This window comes from Pogona vitticeps, chromosome 1 (genome assembly GCF_051106095.1).
Source record: "Pogona vitticeps strain Pit_001003342236 chromosome 1, PviZW2.1, whole genome shotgun sequence".
NCBI classification, from domain to species: Eukaryota; Metazoa; Chordata; class Lepidosauria; order Squamata; family Agamidae; genus Pogona; species Pogona vitticeps.
Window position 1 is genome coordinate 155,062,579 of NC_135783.1, and position 15,843 is coordinate 155,078,421.

Sequence of the window (15,843 nt, forward strand, 5' to 3'; positions counted from 1 at the left end):
CAACCCTATCTCTTCTGTGTGAATCTCTTTCTTTTCACCAGCGCACGTCTCTGCTTCTTGTTCTGCCTCTTGCTGTTTCCCTTGTCCTTTTTCTATTTCCCATTCTGACTTCAGTATTTCCCTTGCTTGCTCTACTCTAGATGTTTGAGAGGACAGCTCACTCTCTGACTCTTCCTCACACGGTGCTCATCTCCATTTCCAAGCCATAGAGCCAGCGTTTGTCCATTTATATGGTCACATGGCCAACATGACTAGACACGGAACACCGTTACCTTGTCACTCTGGTGGTACCTATTTATCTACTCCCATTTGTGTGCTTTGAACTGCTAGGTTGGCAGGAGTCAGCCCTCATTATGAGGATATAAAAGCTTTGTTTCCTCACTAAGTATCACCTTGCTCTGGGGCAAGGGGGGGCAATGAGCCCCCATGGTAGGAGTTTTTTCTCCTCTCCTTGGATCCAAATTATGACATCATATTGAATCTGGCCTAGTCATATATTAAGAGACAGTGCAGTTGTTTCAGCAAAAGTTTAATTCCTCTTTGTAAGCACATTTTGTTATTAGCGGAGTAATGTGACCATCCAGCATTTTCAAAGCCCAGCCAGTCCATGTTGGCTCTGGTGGAAGGTACCTCATCAAAATGTTCATATGCTGCGTTTCTCTTCATTTCACATTTTGCCACATTCTATGTGGTGGTTTGAAAAATTCTTCCACTGCCATTATAATGTCAAGTTGTTCTTCTTCATTAGCTTTCAAAAGCATAAATATAGACAAAACTGAATGGAACAAAACAAAGGAGGATGTACTGTACATCGTGACTGGGTTGGTGCATATAACCTTTTGAACATTACGATCTTCTATGGAAGCCACCCCAACTATTTTTTGTAAGTTTTCTTTCTGTAGATCTGCCAAATACGGTGTTTTCTCCATTCTTGTTTATACATTCTTTGTAAAAGTTGACATGCCTTGCCAAGCAAAATTGAGGATTTGAATGGCAGTTAGATTTTTGAGGTTTCAATAAAGACAAAAGATATGTATTTACTGCCCTGTAAATCTTTCTCTCTCATGAGAAGAGAAGACTCCCTGGAAAAGTCCCTCATGTTGAGAAAGTATGAGGGCAAGAGAAGGGGACGACAGAGGACGAGATGGTGGGAGAGTGTCATCGAAGCGACCAACATGAATTTGACCAAACTCCGGGAGGCAGTGGAAGACAGGAGGGCCTGCCGTGCTCTGGTCCATGGGGTCACAAAGAATCAGACACAGCGACTAAACAACTACAGTAACAAACCTTTCTCTGAAAGGGAGAAGCTTTAAAAATGTTCCATACTTTTCATTTTCTCTCTACCCTCTCAAAAAAGCCCCTCTGGTATAACTGGATGCTGTGACTGAGAGATGAATTTGTCATGTTCTTTTCACTTGGCCTTGATTCCAAAGGGTTGGTGTGATGTTTGCCTTCATGGCCCCTGCTTGTTTCACCAAACCAAGGACTAATGCTACGTATCCCACAAGCTTACACCAATTTGTCACAACACCCACATGCCCCCTGTTTATTATTCCCTCACAAAGGTGCACGTCACGTTCTCTTCTCGCTGCCACCAGTGGATTACTTCAATCCACAATATAAATGACATATTTCAGAACACTTGTCTTGTAAACAAAACCAGAACTTATTTATTGAAGTGAAGCAGAATGAGTAATAACACAAGTTTTTCAGATATTCAGTATACATAAGCAATGCATTAACAGTTCCCTTAGTACATAGTTCTTTTCGCTTGCAGGTTCATTACCACCCTCTCTACCTATTTTCCTAACCAGCTCTATCTCTCTGACTAACCAGCCTTATCTGACTCCTCCTTCTCCAGCCAAGCCTCATGTAGCTGCTGACTCCGCCTCTCCAGCCCTCTCATAGGTTTATGCAAATCAGCTCATAAATATGCATAGCATGAGTGATGTGGGTGGTTGCCACAGTTGGGTTCTGGCTTTTATCTTTATTTTGTTTTGTTTTTCTCCTGTTTTCCTTTTGTTGTTTGTTGATCACTTGCTCAGATTTGTCACATGTGCCACATAAGGTTCTGTAACACAAAAGAGTTTCTTCTTGCTGTTCTCTCTTTTCTGCCAGGGAGTGGACATCATAACACTTTGGAAAAACTAGATTTGATTAAAAAAAAAAAAGAACACATGCAAATAAAACCATATACCCAGTTCCATTTGGGTGTTGGTGCTGATAGAAGGCTGATTCAGGAAGTGGTGCCTTCCGCACAGCTTCTGTGTACTCTCAGCATCTGCTGCAAAAGGCTGTGAAGCCCCACTGATCAGAGTTTGGGGCACAAACTCTGTGGAAGTCTAATGGGGCGTGTGTCTCATTCCAGCCATTGCATGGGAAAGGACCAGGCTTCCTCCTGCACTGTCTGACAGGGTTTCTTCCATCGGTGCAAATGGCATTCAACAGATGGGGAAGCTAGGAAGACAACTAGACCACACTGCAATCGTGTTTTCAAAACAATATGCATTACCCATCAATTGTACCATCACAGAGAAAGTGTGGCAGGGAAGACACCATCTTTCATGTTTCCCTCCACAGATGTTGATATTCTTTTCTCCCACTAGTGGCACTACGAACAGTAAGTATAATTGAGGAGAATAGGAATACTTAGCCTACTAGAAAGTGTATGTCTAATGTTGCTTCTGAGGCACAATTTGCTTTTTAAAGACAGCTTGTGGTTGACTTTGATATGTATCAAACGTGTCAGTTCTGCCAATTACATTGATTTTGGAGCTGCTTTCTAGATGTCCCAGAAAAGACAATCAGCAGCCGCCAGCTTTTCAGTTTGCAGTGCACTTGTCACATGTTGTACAGTTTTGCAGAAGAACCATTTCATTAATAGTGGTGTGTCAGGATGCAGAGGGGCTTTGGTGATGTATCAGCAAGTGTGTGCTAGTATCAATATCAGAATCAATGGCAGAAAACTGCTGTTTCATCACTGTACAAATAACTATTCATTGCTGCTGGGTCAGTAAATGTACAGCAGCTCAGCAGGAGTTACCATCAATTGGATTGTACTTCAGCTGGGTGGTCTGGTTATTGCATCTGTTCGAGACATTAGATATAAGCCTGCAGGAAAGAATAATGCAGTGAATCTTTCTAAAACAGAAGGGGTGCTAGCTTGTGTTCATTTCCCCCCTGTATGCATTATACACACAGAGGCTCTTCAAAGAGCAGGTGGTACAGGTTCAGTTCTGAATTTTAATTGTTCTCATTCCTTTCACTGGAAGGATTTAGCCTTTTATAAGCTTTGCTAATAAGAACAGAAACCATCAAAGAACCTAAAGCATTTCCATTTTGTCATCATCATTTAAGGACATCTGCTTTGATAGCAGAAAAACAAAAGGAACACACAGAGCTATGAGACAAAGAAAAAAAAAGAAAACACTTTATCAGTAATACAGACTAAGATTTTCTAATGTTTAACTGCTTTCTTCAGAAGCAGAACATACTATTTGTTCCACTTAATATTGGACTATTTTAGTCTTTTTGACAACCTGAGATTTTCAAGGCAACTCCATGTTAAGTCTTCAAACCAATATTTCAGTCAATTAACTATCAGATATTTGGTAACTGCCCCCCCTCAAAATGAGCATGCAGTAATTTTGGGTAGTATTGTTCTCAGAAATTAGATCGAATCTTGTACTTGTGTGGCGAATTGTGTTAAAGAATTCTAAGACAGTATCAACATCCTTTAAGTTTATAGGACACCGTGGAAGAGAATTTGTTACTATTGTTATTAGACATCTAACAGTAGTCTCTGCCTACAGGCCTTCAACCTTCTAGAGATGATATTAAAGGAAAGACGGAATGGAAAGCAAGCATTTGAGCAATAGCTTCATTTCTGGCTGGTGTATGAATTAAGAATAGTGTCCCTGTGTTGCTAATTTTTTTCCTGAGGGACAGGGGATGCAGCTTGGCTGTGGCCCCCGGCCTCTGGTTGGAATAATAATTCGATTTTCCAAATTGTAATGAAGATTACCCAATTTTGGCACTGAAACAGTGCTAGTAAAAATTCATAGTAGCTTGTGTCACGGTTCCATGTGCATTTCAAAATGCTGATAATGACAAATATGGTTTACTTTATTTTAATCACTAGATATTTCTGTATTATGCTTGACTGTGGTTTGTTTAATATAGTATAGTTTCACTTTTGTTGTCTGTTGGGCAATAAAGAAATATTCTAAATAACAGGGATTGCAGGGCAACTGGTCACAGCCATGGCAACAGGGAGTTGTCCTCACTGTCCTCTCTCTCTCTCTCTCTCTCAGTCTCTCTCTCTCTCTTTCTGCTGGCAGTTAGGTGGGGCATGGATTTCTGTAATATGTTTAAATGTAAGGTTTACACCATGTTGACAAGGAACCCTTTGTAACGTTTCCATATTCTTTCTGTATAATTACTCCCCTCTCTACCTTCTTAGCTCTGCCCAGGATACTTCATTTTGCCATCTCCCACATGCCAGGTTCCCTGCCTTCATGTTGTTTGCACAGTTCTTAAGAATGTGTAAAGGCTGTATTGAGGTGACAGAAACCAAAAGCAATCTTCCTGCAGAAGATTATTATAGCATCCAGAATCAATCAAAGCAAGGACATTTTTGTGCAGAAAGGAGGTATGACAAGAAGGTCCTGTAAGGACATAAATCTTTGTCTTGACGGAAAGAAATCCCAGGCAAGCGATTCACTGATAATAACATGGCACCACGTTACTGGTCTCTTCAGAATATTACCCCCTTTTCTTCTATATTCCAACCTGATGCTATCCAGACTGTCACTCTAATGCCTACAGTTCCTTCAAGGCTTTCTGTTCTTTTAACACAGTGGGCTGCTGATCGTCCAATCATGCAGACTCCACCATCTGGAATAGTTTCCCTACACTTAGCTGCTCATCAAGTCTTTTTCTGAACATAAGGAGAATTACTTGCCAATCACCCTGGGGTACTGGCCTGCACACAAGGATTGAATCCAAAATGTTTCTTATGTGGTCATGGTAGCATTTGAGAAGCTTCTTTTCCCATCTCCTCTATATTGGTCCCCAGCAGTACCTCAAAACAGACACTGCAAGAGTGTTAAAAACTTGATTTTGACACTGAAGAAACCATGGTGTTAATTCACATTCAGTGCAGCTTGTGGCTTCTCCAAAGCTGGTTGTGGTAAACTAAGAATACTCAGCAATGCTTCTTGTGGTGGTGGTGGGGATGCTCTCTCTTGCTGTTACTGCTTCCAAACATGATTTTGACAGAAAATGTTGAGTATCATCATCACTGAATGGAAAATAGATCTTCCAGCTACCAGTCATTTTGGAAAGTTTTCTTTTGAAGAACAGAGTGAAAAATACTGATACACAAAGACTTATACAACCTCCACAGTGAACTGGCTGAACTGACTGCAAATCAAGTAACATGCAAATATGTCAGAACAGGTTTTGTTAAGATGATTAAATTTATTACACTTGTGTTGTTCTTCACTCTGGTTCCTTCTCAGATATTGTTATATTGTGCTTCCTTCATAATGTTAGCAGATCAGAGCTGCTCTTGTTGAACCTCTTTTATGTCAACACAAATGTCAAATTTTACTTCATTTGCCCTCATTAGCCATGGAGAGACTTAAATGTGTATTTTCCTTCAGTTTTCAAACATTTCTACATACAAAAGCACATGGCATGCTGGGCAGTGGCTATCATAATCCATACCTATAGCATGTAAAGTAGCATCAGTTTTGTTAACTATTCTGGCATACTCTTGTCCTTTCTATGTCACGGATTGTGTGGTATGTCTTTGCATTGTGCCCTTCATGGTGCTACAAATTTTGATTGGATTGTTCCAGTGAGGGGGGAAAATGGGTTTATGTGGTTCAGTACCTTTGCTACAAGGGCCAGTATAAATAGTAGCTGAAAGACATTTTTATTTCTCCTGTAAATGAGAGTTAAGATGCCTTCCTCCCAGGGATGGGCCAGATTCTCCCATTATTTGAGGTGGGAGCAAAGCACCATGCCCTGCACATTCCACAGTAGCCACACTCTCCGAAATATGGAAAATTAGGCAACAAGAGCAGTGGTCACTTCCTTTCAACTGCCTGAAAAGGAAAATAGTGAGATTAATACCCACTACTAAATCCCTACAAGGAGATATTCATGACAGCCTTATTGTGACCTGTCTGTCTTCCCTTCAAGAGGCATGCAGTGCTAGGGTGTCTTTGATTATGATGATGATGATGCATGCATGCACATTGAGCTGCTAAAAAGAGAGAAGGGCAGAGCAGCAATGGCAGCTGTATCTGTTCCAGCAAAGGCACAGTGAAGACCAGGAAAAAAGTCAGGAGGTTGTGACAGCTGGTACTCCCTGCCACTGCCAAAGGTCAGTTCCAGAGCATGGCATTTTTCCTGAGTGGCAGAGTGCCCTGCCAGGGTACAAGGGGGTACTTCTGGTATCCCAGAGCCTGAGGTAACAGCCTTACTGTATCTAATGGCAGCTCCTACTTTTTCTCAAAGTTTGCTTGCTTTACTTAAGGTAAAAGTAAAGGTTCCCTTGACATTTAGTCCAGTTGTGTCCAACTCTAGGGGGCGGTGCTCATCCCCGTTTCCAAGTCTTAATGCCCTCCGATTCTCTCTGTCCTGGTTCTCTGTAGTTCTTCTGCTTCCTCTAATTACATTTGCTCACCCCAACATCCACCCCTGTGTCTCTTATCACAGTGTTATATAGTATACATTTATTATCCCTACCAGTCATCTTCGTTTGCTGCTTCACGGTATTCCTGTTTATAATGTTTTAATTCCACACCTTTTCATTCTGCTTTTATACTTTTGTGCATTGTTACTGGATTTCCGTGGCAGCCCGGGTTCAAGAACAAAGGAACAAAAACATTGAAAATGTCAATATTGAAACACCTAGTCCTTACGTTACGAAACAAAACAAAAAGTTACATTATGAAAGAGACCCTTTGAAGAAGTACTCAGAGAAATGGGATAGAAAAGTGACATGCTGTAATTCCATAACATTGGACAGTTTTTGATGTAGTGCTTATCTGCTACAAAGTGAAAGTTATTTTTTAAAGGAAGGAAAGGCAATGAGAACAGGTATCCTTGTGATATCACAGTACACATTCCATCATTTTGAATGGTGACATACTGATGTTTCTGATCATTGCCCCAAAAAGGGGATTCAAGGGGAGAAAATACAAGAAAAAAAAGGAAAGAAGGAAAGTGTTGAAACAGGAGAATGATTTTTTTTTCTTGAATCAAATAAACAAACAAAAACTAGACAGGAGTGCTACCAAGCTATGGAGGGTAAAGAGGCGTCCGCTACAAACATATCTTATGGAAACATCACCACATGAGGCATGCCCGCAGACTGCATGGCACAGCACAGATCAACAGTCCGTATGGCTGGGAATGGACCAGGAAGCGAGACTTAAGCTTCCAGCATCATGAAGTGGCTTAGTAAGTGAGTCACTTCAGGATATTAGCAAGTTGAACACAGTTTAACGGCTGCTACTTGGCATATCATGTCCAAATTCATATTTATTCTATGTAAAGGAATATTTTAAAACTGGTTTGTAAAAACTATGATTAGCCTATGTGACGTTTACTCTGTGACCTCTGTTTGTTTCACCCAACACAGAGCTCACGAAGGTATCTCAACATGCCTCTTGACATGCTGCCACCAGCTGATCTCTTTATCAACTTATATTTCTTTATGAAAGACTAAGGTCCATTCAGTACTGACTTTTTAACAGAAACAGGTTTATTGATTACACGTGGTTTCAAGAATAATTCTTAAGCACATTCTTAAAGTTTCACAAAGCTTCAATATTTTTTTAATCTCTTCTGTATTAATTAACACAGGTCACACTCTGACTAATCACTGCCTAATGACTCCTTAAACACTCTCTGCTGCAAAACCCCAAACCATCCTCTTCTCTAGCTCTCTCTGACTCCCACTAAACTCTTTCTCTCCCAGGCTCCACCTCTCAGCACCTCTCTTGGTCCCGCCTCACAACCACATTAACATATAACTTATGAATAATGCATGACTTATAATGCATAACTTAGGGTGGACGCCGCATTCCTCCCCCTTTAAATATGTTTGTTTAGGAGGGGAAACCTAGGAGTTTGCCTTCGTAAACAAACACCTAGTACATGCAAGTATAACAATAACTTACTCATACATATCCATACCTTATGATACCATTTTCACTCTATGTTTACCAAATCAAACCTACCACTTTAAACATCCAAAACAATACATTTAAGATATTTGCATTAATCACATTAATACAAATTGCATTGCATCACCTTCACATTACATTGCTACTCACCATTATTTTTATCTTCATTCTACACCTCTCAGTTCATCACCATCCAAACTTTTCATTTTAGTCATTTTTCATAACTATTCAGAAACAGAACATTTTATTTATTTATTTTATATCCTGCCTATCTGGTCTTGCGACCACTCTAGTTAGCTCCCAAACAAATAAAAAACAACATATAAGTATAACAAGATAAAAAGAAATTTTAAATCAATATTTATCCACCATTAGTCATTTGGCCTTTGAGGCAAGTTATCAGCATCTACACTCTGAGTCCCTTTTACACTGTGGATTACAAAGTCAAAGTCTTGCAGGTTCCTGCTGTCATCCGCTTGGCACAGTACCACTCCAAGTCTGAATGTAGCATTCACCCTTTGTTAGGTAATAAGTCATGTATTATTCCATGTTCTATGCTAATGTGGTTGAGAGGCGGAGCCGAGAGAGATGTTAAAAAGGCGGAGCCTGAGAGAGGAGTTAGTCAGTCAAGGTTTGGAATCAGAGAGAGGGAGAGATAGTTTGGGGATCTGAGGAGTGATTAGTCTGAGGAGTGATTAGTAACCTGTGATATTTAATAGAAGATTAATATTGATGCTTGGTGAAACTGAAAGAATATGCTTATGAATTATCCTGGAAACCATCTTTACTTAATAAACCTGTTTCGTTAAGTCAGTACTGAATGGACTTTCATCTTTCCTAAGTCAAATATGTTGATAAGGAGATCAATTGGTGGCAGCGTGTCAAGAGGTTTTGGTTTGCCTTTGTGAGCTCTGTGTTTGGGGAGACAAGCAGGGGCCACGAGGGCGAACATCACACTGACGCTTGATACATCCACACAGATTGTGAACCCCTGGTTGTAATCCAGCACAACAACACTCTTGAAGTCCGCGCTCTCCTCTGTCGACTGGCAGTCATCAGGCACTCTGAAGTCTACTGGATGTCCTCAGCTCGCCTCTTCTAGCTTAAGCCTGTTCTCTTACTGAATAGTGGCTTAATTTTCTCAGCTGTGGGAAGGTTAGGCAGTTTCTTCCACTTCTCCAGCACAGCTATGTGTTCTTCCTCAAGATCTTATTGCTTATGCCTTCCTCCTCACCAACAAATTCACCCACAGGTACTTTTGTTGAGAAGTTCTCCATATGTGGGGGACCACTATCACAGGTCACTTCAAGATTCTCAGGTGAGTTTCTTTTAGGTGCCATCTCAAACACTTGGCTAATGTTAGATGTATTGAGATTTTCAACAAATGGTTCTATTCCTTTAATCTCTGGTTTCTCAGGTAGGGGTTTGTTCTGCAAGATTCTCAGGACTTTTCCAGCTACATGGGGAACCTTCTTAATACTAGTCCCTTCAACTTTTCAGTGCTGCTGCAACAGATCCACAGGTCCTGACCATGCCAACAGCAATTTACTCCCCTTTATGAGTCTCAGTCTTAGCATTTTGTCCTCAGTACAGAATGCTCTTTCCTGGGCCTCATACAAGCCTTTCTCCTTTCCATGAGTACCCCCCAAGCTGGGCTCTGTTACTTTTAGTGACTTCTCCCTATATTTTACAGGGACAATTAGCTGCTTGAGATGTCCATCTTCACACCTATGAGGTATTAATAAAACCTCTCTATATGTCAGGTTTTTATCAGCTATAAACCTCTCAAGGTGTTCAGGGGTCGGTGGAATGGGACTCCCATTAACTTTTGTAATACAATCATTTACAGTAATATCTTCCTTCTGCTCCTCAATACAGTAAGTATTATTAGGGTTTTCCAATATGACCTCTTCAGACATTTCTGCTACCTCAGGGTTTTCTTTCTTTGATGAAAGATAGAGTCTTAGGGTTTCTCAGAATAACCAGATCAGCTATCTCTCTCTTACTTCAGGAAGATTTCCATTATTTCCCTCAGTAGCTTCCATTTGCCTTCTCTGAGAGTGAGTTGTCACAAAAACACTCTGCACGTGCTCAGCTAAATCCAGACCTATTAAACACGGTGCAGGAATTTGATCAGATATGGCCACCTTCCAAATTCCTGACCATCCCTTATTTCAATAGTGGTGTTGCCATGGACAACACCACTATTTCAGAACCAATCCCTTTAATAGAAATATTTTCATTGTTTAACATATTTTCTGTAGGGACTATATCAGGGGTGACATACTATAACTTGTGAACAAGAATCTTCGAGCGCTAGATACTCATTATTATTTACATAAATAACATCACCTGAGCTATATAGAAGATTTGGATTGCATTCTATCAGAAAACACTGGACAACCCTGGCCACAGGGGAATCTTGGCTCTCTGACCCTTCTGTTACTTGTGTTGCTATGGCAACAGCTCCACAGCTAGCTTCCACTGGTTTTATACAGTAAACTTTTTCCGTCTGACTATCATCTTTTCCATTTCTTTTATTGTTTTTCATAAAATTTGCTTATATATGCCCAAACTCGTCACAGTTATAACACTGCAAGTCCTTCAATCACACTGACACGATCTATTAAACTTTTCCTCAGGGTTCATTCACTTCGGCAGACTAGACTCTGGCAACTTAAGTGAGGTTTTTGGTAATGGAATGAAATTGTCTCCTAAGGTATTTTGCATTTATGCCAAATCTAGAATATACCATTTTCCTATATACCTCAAAATCTCTAGCCTGCTCCAGAGGCATCTGAGAATTAAGCTCAGCTAAATCTCCACTTATTTGTGATCTCAACACTATCATTCTTTCATCATCCTTAATCTCAAAGTCCCAGCATGCTCTCTCAAAAGAAATCAGGAAGGATTCAGGGCAATCACCTTTCCTATATTGGGGAAATTTCTTTATGTCAATTTTTGAGAAATCTCCCTCACTAGAGTTGTTGTTGTTGTTGTTGTTGTTGTTGTTGTTGTTGTTGTTGTTGTTGTTGTTGTTGTTGTTGTGGGAAGCTAATTCTAATTGTTTCATCTGTATTTGAAATTCCATTTCTCTTAATTCCATTTTTCCAGCCTCTTGCTCAGCTTTGAGCTGTAGTTCCTGAGTTTTCTCTTCAGCCCTGGCTTTTTCCAATTCTAATTGTTTTTTTATAGCTAGCTCCTCTAATTGGGTTTTCAAAACTAGCTCCTCTAATGGGGTTTTTATAGATAGCCCCTTCAATTTAAATTCTTGTTCTAGTTTCCATTTTTCAAAATCTTGGGAGCTTTTTTTAAAAATACATTTTATTAGTTTTTCACTCTATCTACATTTGATTTGTGCTTGTCAAACATTGTGTTACATGATTTGCTTACAATTATTTGTTTTTTTACATCTCAGTGTCTTCCCAGTTGTCCCCCCAAATTCCAGACATCTTGCAAACAATCAAACCTTTCATGTATGTATTTTATTATATAATATTGGCTACTATAATAATATTGCTTTCATTGTGTACAATATTCTCAAGATCTTCTAATAACATTCTTAATAAAAGTAGTTCCAGATCCATGCCCCAACCTTATATCTAGTTTACCTAAAAAGAAAACCCACCATCTTACATCTTTACCCTGGTTAGAGCTCCCTTATTTCAATTTAATTCTCCTTTTTAATATAAAGGATATGCTCCTTTACAATTCCCTAAGTTAGATATATACATGCATTTCAACATTAAGGGCCCCCTTCCTATTTTATCATTTTTCATCTTTCTAAGTAATTCCCTCTCTTATTTCTCTTTTTTCACTTTTTGTTTCTGCCTCTCTAAGCATTCTGCCATCTTTCATGCACTCTGAAACCATTTTGTGCATCTGATTTATCTGCACTAGATCTTTATGCACTTGGTCTATCTTCAATAGATCTTCCGGGCTTTTTAAAAATAATTTTGCTGATTTTGTCCCCTTGTCTTCCCTTAATACTCTCCTCGGATCCAGGATTGAAGTTGTTTCTCTTAGGTTTTCCCCATTAATTTCCTCCAGCTCCTGTTTGATTGGCGTACATCATCCGGCACATTCTCATTTCCTTTTTCGTTATTCCGTGTCTCTTGTTGACTATAATTCTTCAGATGTTCGTTGAATAATTTTGCCTCTTTGATAGTGGGATTTCACTATTTCTAGGATTGTTTGAAGGGTAAATTTTGTTTCATCCCAAAATTGTCCTTGTTGTGCCATTCTGTTCCAGCTGCCCAAGAGCTTAAGCCAAGATTTGAAATCCCCAAGTTCACAGTCCAGTTTGATGATTGTATCTGTGGCCTAATTGATCCCTGGCAAATTTATGCCAGCCAAACAGATATTCCAAGTCTCCAGAGTCAGTTCAAAGAGTCCGCTTTGGCTAAATAGACCTGAACCAAAATTTAAACCCCCAAAGTACCAAGGTACAATGCATTGGTTGTATCCGTGGCCTGATGGCCTAATTCCCAAAGGTTTACGCCAGCTAGTCAAACACAAACACTTCTAGCTCCCGGGGCAGTTTCAGATGATCTACTTTGACCAAATAGGCCTGAACTGAGGTTCAAAACCCCCAAATATCACATTCCAATTCAGTGTTTGTATCCATGTCCTGGTAGCCTAGTTCCCGCAATTCTGCATCGGCCAAAACTGAAATTCCAAGTCCCTGGAGGTGGTTCCAAAAAGTTCACTTTGGCCCAATATACTGATTCCCAAAGTACAGTTTAAAAAGATCCACTTTAGGGTTAATTTGTCTATGTTCCAGAAAAAATCAAAAGGAAATAAGAAACAGGTTTCGAAACTTTAAACAGCAGTAGAGTACTCAAGGTCACTGTTCTGGGCATTATGCCAAAAGACTTCAGGTAGACAAAACATAAGATAACTCCAGACTTAACTAGTAATAGCTTTCGAGAAAGTTTCTTAAGATTTATAATGCAAAATTATAATACTCTTAAAATATATTTAAATTAGTAGTTAATGTCCCATTAATCTTTAAATGATTTTCTTTGCATCAACTATCTCTCTCTCCAGATTTTCTGCCGCTCTATGAATGATGAGATTGATAAAAAATTCTTTTTTCTGTATATAGGAATTGTCTTCTCCAGGGGTAATCATAAGCAATGAGTTGTAAAAATGTATCTCACCCGATAATAACACTGATGTTCAATAGTTGATTGTTGCTTCTCTTATTGCCGCCTGCCGACAACTTGCAAGCAAGCTTCCTAGCTGCTTGTTTCTGCCCGTTGGCTGATTAAGGAGTTTCCTGGATCAAACAGGGATGACCGCTGTACTCCCTCCCCCGGATCAACAGGCTTCCCCCCCCGTTCACCACATCTTTGCGATGGTCTCGACACCCTGGGGTGTTCCAAACAGGTCAGAATTCAGCCCAGGGGACAGAGCTCCGTCCTCCTCCTGCTGTCTCATTGTGGCGTCAAGCCAGTCTCCCCCAAAATCTTGGGAGCTTTAAATACCTTGTTTTTCTGAGGCATCCTCATCAGTCTCCTCCTGTTCCACTGGAGCTAGAGGGTCTCCATTTCCCTCCACTTCCTGAGGTAAACTTTCTGCCTCATGATTCCCTTTTTGGCTATGTTTGGGTGGCATGCTTAAGTCTGAGTGAATTAGTCTTGAATGTCTGTATGGCTTTTAAAAAGGACCTGTCTTTCTGCTGTTAATTCCAGTAACTATGTTGTCGTGTTTCACTCAGCAGCTCTCTCTGGCTGTTCTCCAGCTAATAACCATTTAGTTACTGTGTCTCTCTATGTCTGAGCTATTCCTGCTCTCAGACACCAAAATAATTTTATTTCTCAAGCCTCTGCTTTTATTTTCCTATCACCTCAGATCTGTTCTGACCTCTGGCTCCCACTTTTATCCACCAGTGCTCTCTTATCAATCAGAGCTTTGGATTTCAAGCTAGCCACTGGGTCTCTCAAATCCTGAGGTAAACAAAGAAGAATTTTCCCTTTAGAGTTGATTTCCTATCTTTAGTTCCCTCAGATCTGGGTTCAGAAGCCCTGCCACTAAGATTTTCCACAAAAGCTCTAGCAGGTCACCCACTTCTTTACCACAGACCTCTGACTGAAAGGTACCCAGAACTCCAGAATTTTCACTTTTAAACATTGGCTTCACTGGATTATTTTGTATCCCGCTGCTGGACACCAATCGTGACATTTACCCCATGACCCCTGCTTGTTTCACCCAACACAGAGCTCACGAAGGTATCTCAACACACCTCTTGACATGCTGCCACCAGTTGATTTTATCAACTTATATTTCTTTATGAAAGACTAAGGTCCATTCAGTACTGACTTTTTAACAGAAACAGGTTTATTGATTACACGTGGTTTCAGGAATAATTCTTAAGCACATTCTTAAAGTTTCACAAAGTTTCGATATTTTTCTTTAATCTCTTCTATATTAATTAACACAGATCACACTCTGACTAATCATTGCCTAATGACTCCTTAAACACTCTCTGCCTCAAAACCCCAAACTATCCTCTTCTGTAGCTCTCTCTGATTCCCACTAAACTCTTTCTTTCCCAGGCTCCGCCTCTCAGCACCTCTCTTGGTCCCGCCTCACAACCACATTAACATATAGCTTATGAATAATGCATAACTTATAATGCATAACTTAGAGTGGATGCCACAGCCTGTAATAAAGGTGTACGTGTGGCGATATGAGGGATAGAAGTGTATTGGTTTATCTTCCCATGCTGTGGAATTCTTTTCAAGAGAATATCTATTTAGCCACCTTTGTGATGTTCTTCTTAGGTCACCAAAATCCCAATTTGTTTAGATATGCTTTGGTCTCTCTGTTCTGTTTTACATGCTGATACCGTTGTGTTTTCTTTAACCAGCTGTTTTATTGATCTTGATTTTTATGCCTACTCATTGTACATGCAGTTTATATTTTATAAGATTAGATTCTATTATTTTTCTTCCTTCTTTGTCGTAGCCATTACGGTTCCCACTTAATGGAAACGCAGGGTATGAATTTAAATAATAATAACAAATATAAGCAAATATTATTGAAGTAGAGCAACAATTAAGATACTGTTAAAGTGTATTATTTTGGGATTATAAAAGAATCTGTTTTGCATTGTATCTGTATGTTGGATCACAGGATGGGAAATAGATGGGATTAGAGCATCTGATAAGAAGATGAATGATGGCCAGATTTTTTTTTAAAAAAACATACATGTCCTCTAAACATCTTTCTCATCAGATGGAATTAATCAGAGACAAAAGCATTGGAGTGTCACGAAACTATGCCTCTACATTCCAGTACAGTAGTGTGTGGAATTATAGCCCTGACCAGACCAAATACATGGAGAGTGGGGAGACAGGAAGCTGTTGTACTTACAAGACACACTTTCAATCTCTACCTATTCATTAGAACTTCTGAAGAGAGATGACCTCTGTTCAAACTGGCGTTGTGATCTGTAACCTTTGCTTCAGCTGAACCTTTCTGTCAGATCTGTGGTCTGAGTAAGGTTCTCTGGAACACAGGAAGCGACTTCGGCATCCTAATCCTTCTAGCTCGGAGTTCTGCTATCATGGAGTGATGGCAGCTGAATGTTGCTGGATGGCTAAGGTCAGGATTAGCTCAACATATTGACAGA

General features: G+C 39.9%; 1 protein-coding gene across 3 annotated transcripts in view; it reads left to right on the plus strand.

The window, feature by feature from the left end:
* MACROD2 (mono-ADP ribosylhydrolase 2) overlaps positions 1-15,843 on the plus strand; it is a 1,236,456-nt gene that overhangs the window by 1,151,334 nt on the left and 69,279 nt on the right. The window lies entirely within an intron of this gene.